Source organism: Populus euphratica, unplaced genomic scaffold (assembly GCF_000495115.2).
Source record: "Populus euphratica unplaced genomic scaffold, PopEup_1.0 scaffold8.1, whole genome shotgun sequence".
Classification (NCBI taxonomy): domain Eukaryota; kingdom Viridiplantae; phylum Streptophyta; class Magnoliopsida; order Malpighiales; family Salicaceae; genus Populus; species Populus euphratica.
In genome coordinates this window covers 338,674-352,038 of record NW_011499855.1, presented here as the reverse complement: position 1 = coordinate 352,038, position 13,365 = coordinate 338,674, and positions in this window count along the sequence as shown.

Here is a 13,365-nt window from a genome sequence, read left to right as displayed (position 1 = left end):
TCTGGCACACCGCATCGTGGCATCATCGTCATGGACACGGTTTCGGGATCAAAATTCCAGTGGGCTTCAGCTTGAAGTTGAGTTGGTAGGTTTTGATTGCAGTTTCCATGGTTTCATCAAAATGATTCTTGTCTAATGTCTCAAGACTAGACAGTTGTGTATCGTTTAGGAACCCAAATCGATGAAGGTGCATGCAAAATATATATATATATATATGAGAGAGAGAGAGAGAGAACAATTTTGTAGCCAGTACTAATTAATTGAGAAATATTTACTAATAAATAAAATTTAATTGAGAAATATTTATTAATAAATAAAATTTGATTCTTTGGAAGAGGAAGGGGAGAAATGTACCATAATATATGATATATTAATAGAAAGCAAGGAATTGAAAATAAAAGACATTTCACATTTTAATTATTTGTTGTTTTTTTAATAAATATCTGATTTACTTGTTATTTAAAATGCATTAAAAATAAAAAAAATTCTATATATTAATTTTACATTCTTTTTACTGTTTTTGGTGGCCAAATAATATGAGGAAAAATCGGTTAAATTCTTCCTTATCTTATATAAAATAAAGGAAACTTCCAAGTTTTCCAGGACATGGTTCACGTAAACCCTGTATATAAATAGTGTTTCCTTACTGTTCTGGAATACAAGAAAAAAAAATAGGGGATACTGTTCTGGATAAAAATATATATACTTGGAGAAAAAAATAAATAAATTTATTAATAAGATAATTTTGAAAGAATTTTTGTATTATCAAAATAAGAGGTATATAAAAAGTATGTCCTGAGCGATAAAATTTATTATTTTTATTTTTTAAATAGTTTTGTTGGAAATTCTTACATATAAAATTATTTAATTATAATATGTAAGGATTAAAAAAATTAGTATAATATTTTAAAAATTTAACATGGAATAAAATTTGAGTACTGGATAGAGAAGACCAACTAGAATTGATCTAATTTTTTTTATTAAAAAAAATTAAATATTGTTATTTTGACCAATTGATTTTCAAAACAAAGTTAATAGGCTTTTAATGGGCTTTATCCTAATTTGTGGATTAATCTAGTTTTTTTTTTTTTAGGTTTTAAAAACTAAATCGGTCTAGTTTTGATTTCCAAGCCAAGCAAAATATGAATTTTAAAATAAGAGTTATTATATTATTATTAATTTTAATATTCAATAAAAATTAAAAAAATATCTAAATATTTTTTAAATTATTTAAAGTTTGATAGTAATAAATATCAAAGATAAAATAAGTTTTTTTATATTTTATTTCAACCAATCAAGATACAAAAACAGTTAAATATATCCGAACACAATTTTATTTATCTATTTTTTGTTATGTTTTTCTCTATTGTTATTATCTTCGTCTTTTCTCTGTTGCTATAAGAATTAAATGTTATCATAATGAACAGCCTACGAAGGATCATGAAAGTATTATACAACAACATTTTCTAAATTTTTTGAATGTATTGTGTCATTTATTTTATTTTATTTTATTTTTACAATTATGTAGTTTTCTTAGTTAAAAATCTGGTTCGACCATTAAAAATTCACCCTAAGTCAGGTTCGAGTTGAATTTAAATAATTATTTTAAGCTTGGATACAAATAACACAAAACCCAGCCAATAGGTATCCATTACCCTAAGTGTCACGCAATAATTCAACATAACTCCATTTTATTAAAATTTATTAGTCACGAGCAATTTTTTTTTTAAATAACCTTTTTCTTTCAATTCAAAGAATCTACCATTTCTCCCCCGAGCTTGGAGAGAACATGTTTTGTGAGGTCATGGGAAGATCGTTTCCGAACGAGAATAATACGTGCGTTCCATTTTTTATATTCTTTTGCTCAATAGCGAATTTCCAAAACCAACTTATTAATGAATTATTAGGGAATAATATTATGCTTATCAAGTAAACAGTCCCGATTGTTGGTTTAAATGCAAACCCTAGCGCACCATCACTTAAAACTGAACTCTGATTGATCATAACGCCGATTAGAAGATCTGCAATACTGGAATTCTCACCACAAATTTAAACGCGAAAGGTGCTACACCACTCCATGGAAAAACCGCAAAAGAGCATAATTCGAAATAGGATCGATTATATATATCCCTGCGCGTACCGGCTAGAAGTCCCAGTTGAGCACTTTTTTGGCCAAGGGCCACTTCAGTTCTCCATGATGTAATTTGTAATTAACTTTGTATTTACCTGCAGAATTCAGTCTAGTTCTACCTTCAATGATGTCTGGCACACTGCATCGTGGCATCATCATCATCGACCCGGTTTCGGGATCCAGAGTTCCAGTAAATATTTCTAACTAATTGAGAAGTATTTACTGATAAAGAAACTCTGATTCTTTGGAAGAGGAAAGGGACCAATTAACTCCTATATAATTGCAAAGTAAGGACCTTCCATATTTTATTTGTTATTTAAGAAATTCATTAAATTGTTTTTCTATTTATATCACTTCAGATGTGACCTCTGGTTAATAATTCCATGGGAAGGTATATATTACTTCAGAAAATTTAGCAGTAGATTATGCTAAAGAACGTTTTTTGTATCAGAGAAAGCAGCTGGATTATGCCTTCTAAAGGGATATCTGAGATCGCAACTGGTTCTTCAAGGGGGCATTCACCTCTAGGAACTGAAGTTTCAGATTGAGCTTTTGCAATTTTATCAACAGAAGGTACTATATAGTGATTGCAATGTTCTGATTCATCTGCTTTACTCCCAAAGCTATCACAGCACAAGGATGATGTAGCAACAATGAAGCGACTCTTGATGATCTCCCATGTTATTCAGAACCTGTTTCCTGTAAATTATAATCTCGTGGATGTACCGAGTAATCTCATGTATCTCCCCAGGGTTAAATCCACAAGCATGCACCAATTAATGTCTCCTCTCGTGTTCGATTTGCAAACACGCCATGGACAGGATATAATTCCTCCTGGAGTCAAGATCTGGTCTGGTCTTCGCTAAAATTCAGCAAACTCAAAATATGCGTTCCCCTTCCCAATCCTGGCACAGAAAATTCTTGTGTTCGTCCAGATATGAAAAGGCCTTGTGTGTCAGCCCCAAAGATGAAACAAGAAATGAAATCAACTTTTGATATAGCTGAATATTGGGCCAAACTAGACAGGACTACTCGGTCCAAAGCTCCAAGATGTTTGACTCAGACAGATGAAAGACCCAGGTGTAGCTACGGAGCGAGAATCACCTTTCGACACGCCAGTTGTAAGAATTAGTTTAAGAGGCTGTCTGTTTTGTATTTAGAAAATACTTTTTGAATTTTTGAATTTTTTTTTGTTTTAAATTATTTTTTAATAATTTTGGATTGATTTTTATATATTAATATAAAAAATTAAAAAATATATTATTTTAATATCTTTATAAATAAAAAATACTTTAAAAAACAATCAACACCACAATCTAATAACTAATATGAAAAAATTTAAATTATTAGATTAGTCCATTAATCAAAGTCAATTATTTTTATTAAAATAATATTATTTTATCTAGAAAATTTAATTTATTTTAATTAGATTCATTAAGTCATTAAAATACAATTAAATTAATTTAAAAAATCAATATTTTTTTTATTAAACATTTAAATTAACTTATATCCTATTTCAAGGTCAATTCATGTGCTATCCATTAATCAAATTATTTTTACTGAAATAATATTTTAATATTTTTTTATTTTTAAATAAATAATAATAATAATATTTACTTAGGTCAATAAAATTATCAAAGACCTAATTAAATTAATTAAAAAATCAATATTTTTTTATTCAACTTGCAACCTAACCCGGAAAAGATTTCAAGACATGAATTTATGAAATCAACTTACCGAACCATATCAAATTCAGCAACTATGAGTTACTTAGAGGATTTCTATAGATCAGTGGCAGTGGGCACTGCTTAGTAGTAGGTGGTGTTGTTTTTGGAGAGAGAGACGTAGGCGTGTTACAGGTAAGGGCAGATACACTGCACTCATGACATGATCTCTTTAATTATTTGAGATAAGATTTACCTAAGCTAGAGTCGTCCCACATAAATATTCAATTTATGCAGCAGTCAGTGCATTTGTACCGACCTCACATATTCTTCCAATCTTTACAGAAAAAGAGAAACTTCGTAATTCAGGTCACAATCGTTCATCATGTGATTCGTATCTCGAACATTATTTTTTCTGGTTTTTTTCTATTCCTTTCTCGATAACCAGTGACTATTTCGAATTTTAATCATTTGTTTTTTGTCGAACTCTAAGTCCCGGGATGCATGTTCTTTCACGTTTTAGATATTGAAAAAGAATTCTATAGACATTGAGGTCTATAAAACCAAATTTAATTCCTGCATTATCATGGTATCGTGTCTAGTTTTCTCGAAATATCAACTACTACCGACGGCGAGTACAATGCATGTCTTCTTAGAAAAGTGTTAGCTATTTTTTTTTCTCTTCATAATAGTTATCTTTCCTCGACTTATCTTCCCAGTAAATTAAGTATAAAACGTAAATAATTTGTCGAACTCATAATAACAACTTGGATTTATCAAAGCTGAATTCAACGTAAATCCAACAATTTGACAGACCTAAATATATTAAATTAAATAATTTGTTAAGCTAATATTCATTTGGGTTTAATACATGAATCACCAAGCTGACAGATCTAAGTATATTAAATTAAATAATTTGTTAAATTTATATTTATTTGGGTTTAATACATGAATCTCCCCAAGTACATTTGATCGCTTGCTTGACCGTTGTTGATTTGAATTATCGTCATGTCAGAGGTTTAGACTTTTTCAAAAAACAAAAAGGATAAAATACTTACCCATCATCACCCTAGAGCTCTCCTTTAATTTCAACAATTCCAATAATTATACAGGTCGACTCTGTGGTGATAGATGGATGGAAGAAGTCAGTGTTCAGGAGTGGGGCACGTCTGCAATGCTTACTTGAGCTAGATTTCATCATGTATGGCATCGCCTTCTCAACGAGAGCATGGGAAAAATCCATGTAAGAATTCTTCCACAAATTATTAATTAGCGTATCAGATGTGTCAGCTCTGAAAGGTGATGACGCTGCATCAAGCGTGCGATGAATTGAGACCCTCTGTCTTTGCCTTCCATGGTTTCCAAGAGAAAAAGAAGTACAGAAAAAGATTTTGACATTGATATATCGATTCTGATACATTTCCAATACATGCAGAGGCCATGTAGGACAATGCTTCCATGATTTAGGGTCTCAGCATTCTTTGGATTTTGGTGCGGTATCTTTGAATCCCTGATCCTCTCTCTCTCTCTCTCTCTCTCTCTCTCACTTATTTATTTTCACTGTACAACGTCTTCTTGTTCTTGATGGATCATCGACTCGGTGTAGTCACTTGCAAAATGGCGAGACTTCCCATCCACCAGTCACTGGTGAATTTCTTCGTCGTATCATGATCCTGTTTCCGTCAAATCAAAAAAGTGTTTTGGAAAGAATTATTTTTTATAAATTCACAGTTCATTATAAATATTTTTTTTAATAATCACAGGTAATCCAACATTATACATGTTTCGAAGAAGAAAAACCGGAGAGGGAATAAATTATGCTGGTGAAAAGAAAATCGGAGAAGAAAAGTAAATTAATAACCTAAAGAAAAATTAAAGAAAATTTTATTGTAAATTTATGATCATATACATAATACACAGACCATTTTATTAAAAGTTTCTTGCAATTATCTATAGTGGAAATTAAAAAATAAATAACAACTTTGCTTTAAATTCGGAAAATTTAACCATTTCTTCTGCAGCCTTGGACGAACATGTTTTGTTTTGTAACATCGTGAGAAAATATATATTTTTTACAATAATATTTTTAAAAAATTATTTTAAAATTAATAAATTTAAATAATTTAAAAATATAAAAAAAATTAATTTAATAACATTTGACTTATATTTTCAAACAGATATTAGATAATATTTAATAATGCTATAATAATTATTTTTTAAAATAATATTTGTTTTAAAATATATTAAAATAATATTTTATTTATATTAAATTTTTTATAACATTAGTACATTAAAATATTTTAAAATAAATAAAAAATAAAATGAAAATAATACCAACCGAATAACAAACCATTAAAATACAACGTGAGTGTTATGATGACAACAAATTAATAAATTTTTTAATATTAAATTTTTTAAAAAATATTTTTAAAATATAAAACATTCATTATTCTGATTTGAAGCTCTGGGGTTATGAAATAATAAATCATTATTAGGAAAGTGGGTGCCTAGAACCCTAGCCCTACTGAACTCAAATGAGGATGCTTTGGTGCCGAACCAATCCCATGCGATGAGGAAACAACTTTGATGCGTGTTTATCCCACTTTTAGATTCACTAATCTTTTCCATCGTGGCACCCTGGTCCAGCTGGAAAAGATACACTAGAAACAACCCTCCATAGTCCATACCAAACCCAGCTCCAGCTTGGCTTGTAGTGATCAACTAATCTAAAACGTGATTTAAGTTATGTTTGTTTTTAAATCAGATTAAGAGTTGAATAGATTAAATCGAGATAATTTAGTGGATATTTAATTGATTTAGTTAAACTATTCATATTAATAATTATAATTATATTTTTAATTTTTTACTTGAAACAATATTTTTTAGTTTTTTAAGATATATATTTTTTTAAGTGTTCTTGTTCCTTTAAAAAACAACTCATTTCAAGATAAATTTAGATTGACCCGACTACTTACCACCTAAGTTTTAAAATAAATTAGACCCCAGTGAGATAAGATAATTATGAAAATAGCAGAATAAATTAAACAAACATCACAAAATAATTTAAATAGTATTTAAGATTATGGTCTTTTTTAATATGATATTTAATTAAAAATATATAAAAATAATATAAAAAAATTAAACACAAATCATATATTAGACAAAAATCACAGATTTCACGTGAATAACAACAAAACTTCTAATATTCTAATATTGTTTCAAACCTTAAACAGTAATTATCCTAAACCAATGTTCTTGGTTCCCAAACGTATCGACTCGTATATATTGGGATCCGCAGCTCTGATTCTGTCTGATTGGACCACCGGGTTTCTCGACCCAAAAAAAAAACCAAACCCCAACTCGGTCCTATCAATGGCTCAGTTTTTTACAGAGTCTTGGTGCCTCTATAAATATACTTGTTCATTGCGAAAAGGTCATTTAATTTTAGTTATTGGTTTACCTACTTGAAAAAAAAAACCCTCCTTTTGTCCTTCCTTGACCATACCGACCTTTTATCCTTGGCCCATCTTAGATTCCACGAAGCAGAACAAATCAGAGAAAAGTTGCAGAAATTCTACAACTTTCATTCCTTCAGAATCCCTTTCTTCATTTTCTTAAGCACATTCTTGCTGCAGTTAGCTGAAAGCAAGAAATGATATTTAGAGCTTCAAGAAAATCAAGAAAAGTGAGTTCTTCTACAAGACAATGGGGCGGTGTTTCAGCACAGTGAGTGTTGTTATATTAACAGCTTTAGCAGCATCAATGGCTGTGTTGCCATTGTTGTTACCACCACTTCCTCCTCCACCACTGATACTTCTGTTCTTTCCAGTTGGAATTATGGCTGCTCTTGTGTTCTTGGCTTTCTCTCCCTCAGATGCTGCTGCAAATATTGCCCTTTATGCTGTATGAGGTTGTAGAATAAGATTTGATTGTCAAGGAATTTCTAGTGCTAATTTCGAGTTGTCTAAATATGCTACTCCCTAATGTTACATTTCTAGCAACATTTTATTTTCTAGTGCAAGTTTTTATCTCGGCTATAGTTTTATGGTTCACAGTTCTGTTTCTTCTCTATATTCTGCTTTTGAATTCTGTGAAATGGATTCTTAATTTTGAATCTTCAAGGACTTCACCGTGGAAGAAAGTAATTAGAAACGTCGATTTTCGATTGTCATAAGACAATTATAGTGAAATGATTATTAAATCAATATGATCTCCTTGGGGTTACGGAAAATACAGATTCTGTTTTATGGTCTAGTCCCTTCCAAGTCAAGAACAGGAAAGACATGAAGCCATTATTTAATAACAACAGCATAGTTTGGAGCATAAATCTTAGCAAGTCTCACGAGCGGAAGGCCTAAGTCGTGATGGAAGTTAACTCGAGAAAGACTGCACAAGAACAGGCCCAATGGAAGTTTAATGTAGGCAACTTAATTCGAGAAGACAGGTATGCTGTTTCGTACTTGGTTACTTGCTTGTTAGGCACTGCTAGGAAATTAGGGAGTTTTGAACACCATTGAACTGCTAAACAATGTGATAGGAACAAGTTGAAGCAAGAGGTTCCTCGTTAAAGAAATAGAAAATTGGTAAGTGAACAAGTTGAAGATATTTGTGATGCCAACTTGAAAGGAAATCAAGGCTGTCAAGTGCGTGCTTACAGTTGATTATGGGAAAATCTGCATCACCAAACACAGACAAACAGAAAAAAAAGAAAAGGAAAGAACTCGGCGACAGTATAAAGACATAAATTCTGGTAAAATTGGTTCCTTTAATGGGGTTTTAACGCAAAGAATTGTGCTTTAAGAATTTTGGACAAATTATGATGTGTTTTATTTTGGGTGATTAATTTTGATTATTAGCTCGATTTCAAGTATTTCAACGACTGATAATTGAAATGGTTACTGTATGTGCACGGATTTTGTTAATTTTAGCTGTTAATTGCCTAAGATTTGTTATACTTAGTATTCCTCGAACACTCCAAATTTGTTTAGTTTTTAGGAATTTGGGTATTGCAAAGTTGCTGTGTAAAGGTATTTGGAATTTTCTTGCTAGATTAGTTGGCTCTCTGCAAATTTTTAACAAATCAATACTGCCTGTGCTAGTTTATGGACACAACTGTTATAAATTTCAAGAGGAGAACCTCTACTTGGTATATAAGAAAGAAGTTGGGGAACTTTAACTTTTAAATGATTGGAAATTGAAGAACAAAATTGTTTTTTTTTAATGTATTAAATAATGTTATTTTTTATCTTTAAAAATATCTAAAAAAATTATTTTGAATTTAAAAAAATTTCAAAAATTTTAAAACTTGTTTGGGCTTACCAAAGTTTGTTTGATGATAAGATAATCTGCACGGAGGAAGAACTAACACATGTTCTTCAAGTGATCTTGCAGGTAGTCTGAGGTTGATGTTATGTAGATTTGATCCTTTGCTTTAGGCAGCTAATCAGCACTAAAAGTTCCTCGGGCAGAAAGGGTGTTTGAGCCTGCCAAGGAGATATCTGTGATGTTCTAAGTTTCTCAACCTGACGCTGCTCTCTTTATTAGGAAATGGCTAGGCATTTGCAGGTCACTTTTCTGGTGCAGATCATGCTCCTCGATTACAATTTTTTTCACTGCTAATAAGGTTATTAAATTTTTCCCTTGGATCTTGTCGAAAAAGCGAGAGTATATCTGCATCAACCCCCTTGCAATGCTATTATCTATTTCGTCTGCGAGATTGGAGGTACATCTTCACTAAACTCATGTTTGGTATTACGTTGTTTCAAATAGTGTATGGTATTATAATTTTTTTTAATATTTTTGAATTTTTTTGAAGTTCTGATATATTAAAAATAATTTTTTAAAAATAAAAAAATAATTATTTTAATGTATTTTTAAGTAAAATTACTTTAAAAAATCGGGAGTTTCATGTTCTTGAACACTTTTTAAATTTACTAATAGAAGATTAACATAGTGGAGGCCTGTTGAACAAAGTGCTTCTACTTGTTTTCAGCGAAGGGCAATTTTTATATGATAATGTTGTTGGCTGATGGCACTCTAATTATTAGAAATTCTAAAGATTTAGGTAATAAAAGCAATGTCGAATGTTTGTCCACTGTTTTTTAAGCTTACAAGTAACCTTATTTTTATTTTTTATCTATTTGTATTTCATTTCCTCTAAGCTTTAGCTTACACTTGCTCCCTTCAATCTATAAAAAAAAATCAGCTTTTGGTATACTAATCATCTGCCTCGGACTCGGAAATGATGAATCCATCACAAGTTACGGTTCAATCTAAATTTTGAATTTTTTTTTAAATTCCCTTTTGAAATGAAGATGTCTCAAGGCCTTTTTTGTTCTTTTGAGGTTAAACAAAAAAAATTAATTTATAAAAAATAAACTCTGGTTTTTAATGATCCGACACAAACGAACTGGATCTTATAAATATCTTAATAGTTGTTGAGGGTTGATGAACTTTTCCTGGACAACCAATCGTAACGGAGGAACGAATATTACTATCACAAAGAACCTTAACCAAAGCCCACGAAACTTAATTTGTTTAATACATCACGCATGATCTGTTCTTCGAGATTTTTTTGACGAGTCCGCAAGCCAAATTAGTGATTCAATCTGTGGCAAAACTACGGAGGACAACGGTCTGGATTTTTACGCCAGAGCCGGACCTAAAAGCACTCCCAAATCCAATCCTTCACTGGAGGTGGCCTTCCTTTCTTCCGCGGATCTTCTCCTCCAGAACAAGGAACATGCTTGGACTCCACGTGTTTCATATTCGGTGAGCACGTGACGAGTTGCTCTCAATTTATCTTTGGTCAGCCCAAGTTACTGTTCGAAACGCCTGGACCTCCAGGATGGACACTGTAAAACAAAGAATTCCAGTCCTTAATCCCATATCGAGTGCTGAATGTCTCCTCCAAACACTCTGCACTCTGCAGCACCTTTTGCAACAGTACTGGGCACGTTTGGTGCAAGTAACAGGCCATGCCTATTTCACGTGTGACCAAACTATTCCATCATTAACAATACACTGCTCGGCTGGCACAAGTTGGAACAATGGACACTCGATAGATGTATTAGGATCAGCCCCGGCAATTACAGCAGCAGCACCATCAGAGGAAATAGCAGAGCCTACAAGAATATCCAGGGGAGTCTCCAATGGTCCGCTGAAGCAGACAGCCAGGTTCTCCGAGCACATGATAAGAAACGTGCCCCAGGATTGTTCTCAGCAAGGGCTTTCGAAAGGCGGAGGGCTTGGGCTGATGTGAAGCAGCCTTGTTGGTACATCATCAATCTTTTGACATAACGTTCAAGGCCAAGGAGCTTAGTAAGCTCATGATCTGGCACTAGGCATATGCATACCTTAAGATGTGCAAAACAAGGTGGATGATCTTTGATTTCGGTTGACGACTCGTAAGCACCCGCCTAGCCAACTCCGCAGCCTCGGGCATTATTTGTATGCAATTGAGCATGATGTAAATTTTAGAGTGTCAACAAAGCCTACAATAAACAAATCAAATATCTAAATCAAAGCTGACATGTTCCATAAAAAAAAAATATCTACATCAAAGCCGACATGTTCCATCCAATCTCTTCCGCCATGGAATCAAGCACTGCAAGCCTTTTTTGAGGATTCTTTTTGACAAATGAAGTGATGACATAAACAAGTCACTTGCTTCATGCCCTTTCCAACGTAAAGGCTTTTCTTTGCTTGGCCGAATATCGCAACACCAGGTCAAATTTTTCAGGACCATGCCAGAATTTCATGGAAATCCAGCCAAAAACAGAATGGATATTCTGTCATGGGTCATAAAATTTGACTGAATATTATGGCAGGCGACCCAAAAAGTCAGTGTTTTTGGTGGCAATGGAGGCGTCACCTAATCCAAAACCCATTTCAGTTAACCTACCCTTTAGTCTCAAGCTGATTGGGCTGGCCATTACCTATTTAAATTCCCATCTTAACCGTTGGGAAAACCACTTCCAAATTCACATCTATTTATCAGCCTCACAACATGTCAAAACATTGAAAACCATGCCTGCTGGGTACAAAAAAAAAAAAAACATAAAATTACAGTTTTGCAAGCTAACAATACATAGAAAGCATCGAATCACATCGAAGGAGAGAAAGGGGCATACCATTTCAAGTTCTTGGGCCATCAAAATAAAGGGTCCACACCATGTTGCGTGGAAATCAACTAGTCTTTTATCACGTATTTTGCTGGGTATATCAATTTTTTTCTAGGCATTTTTAAAAAAAATGTAGACTAAAATTGATTATTTTTATCTTTAATTTAGCATGTTCATTGAGATTTTTATTTAATAATTTTATTTTGAGATCCTAATAACTCTAAAATAAAACTAATAATATCAATTTCCCAACTAATATAATATATATGTTTCATCTACTTGAATGGATATATTAATTTATGTTAATTTAATAATATGATTTAAAAAGTTAACACTAAATTATAAATAAAAAAATTAAAGATAACTTGTCATTTAAAAAAAAGTGAAAAATCATATAGAAAAAAAAGCTCGATCTCCAAATAAATCAAATACTAAATAATAAAACTAAAAAAAATATAAATTAAAAAAAAAAGAGATGATGTTTTGGCTAACACTTCTTTATGCGTCAAGTATTTGTCTTCTTCTAAACTCAACGAAATCTTAAAATAAATGAACATAATGATATCCTAGAAGATATATTTTTAAAAAATAAAATTTATGTAATTAATTTCATTTAATTAAAAAAATTATTTAATAACAAGCTAAATCCAACAAAAAATAGAACATAAAAAACTGAGATTTTTTTAAAATCAATAAAAAAATCATATATATATATATAAGCCTAATATTCAATCAAGTTAAATGGTAAGTGGTAAAATTAAAAAACATGAGTTTTTAAAAAGAACAAAAAAACAAAAATAGAGGAACAAAAAAGAATATACTAAACTTAAATTAATCTCTCAAATTCAAAACCCATTAAGCTCTTAAGACAAGTTCAAATCAAGAAGTTTATTGTAATATTTAAGTATGAAATAAAAAAATAAATTTTGTCAAGATTTTAAAACAATAATAAAAAAATAAGGATAAAATATGCTACATTAAACAAAATTAATGAAGGATGAAAACGAAATACAAATTCACTACATTAAACAAATTTAAATAAAAAATAACAATTAAAGAAACTAATATCAAATTTTATGAAAAAAAACTTGAAGGGTTACAACAAATGTTTACCTATCTTAAGCCACCACACGCATCGTTTAAAGATAGCAAAATAATTTATTGGCTAATGTATTCCATAGATGTGTTAACAATTTTTTTTATTTTTTTTATTTAATAAAATTGTTAAATCACTCTTAAAATTACATGATAATTAAAAAAAATATCAATATAAAAACACCAACATGTCCTCGAGCCAAACCTAAAACCTTTTTTATTTCAAAGGCAATGTAGCAGGTACATTGTGCTGGTTAAAAGAAAATTCCAAAAAAGTCTCTAGATTAAATTTTTTTTAAGGGTAATTAAGTAATTTAATTATTTAAAAAATCATGAAATAGCAAAAAAGCTC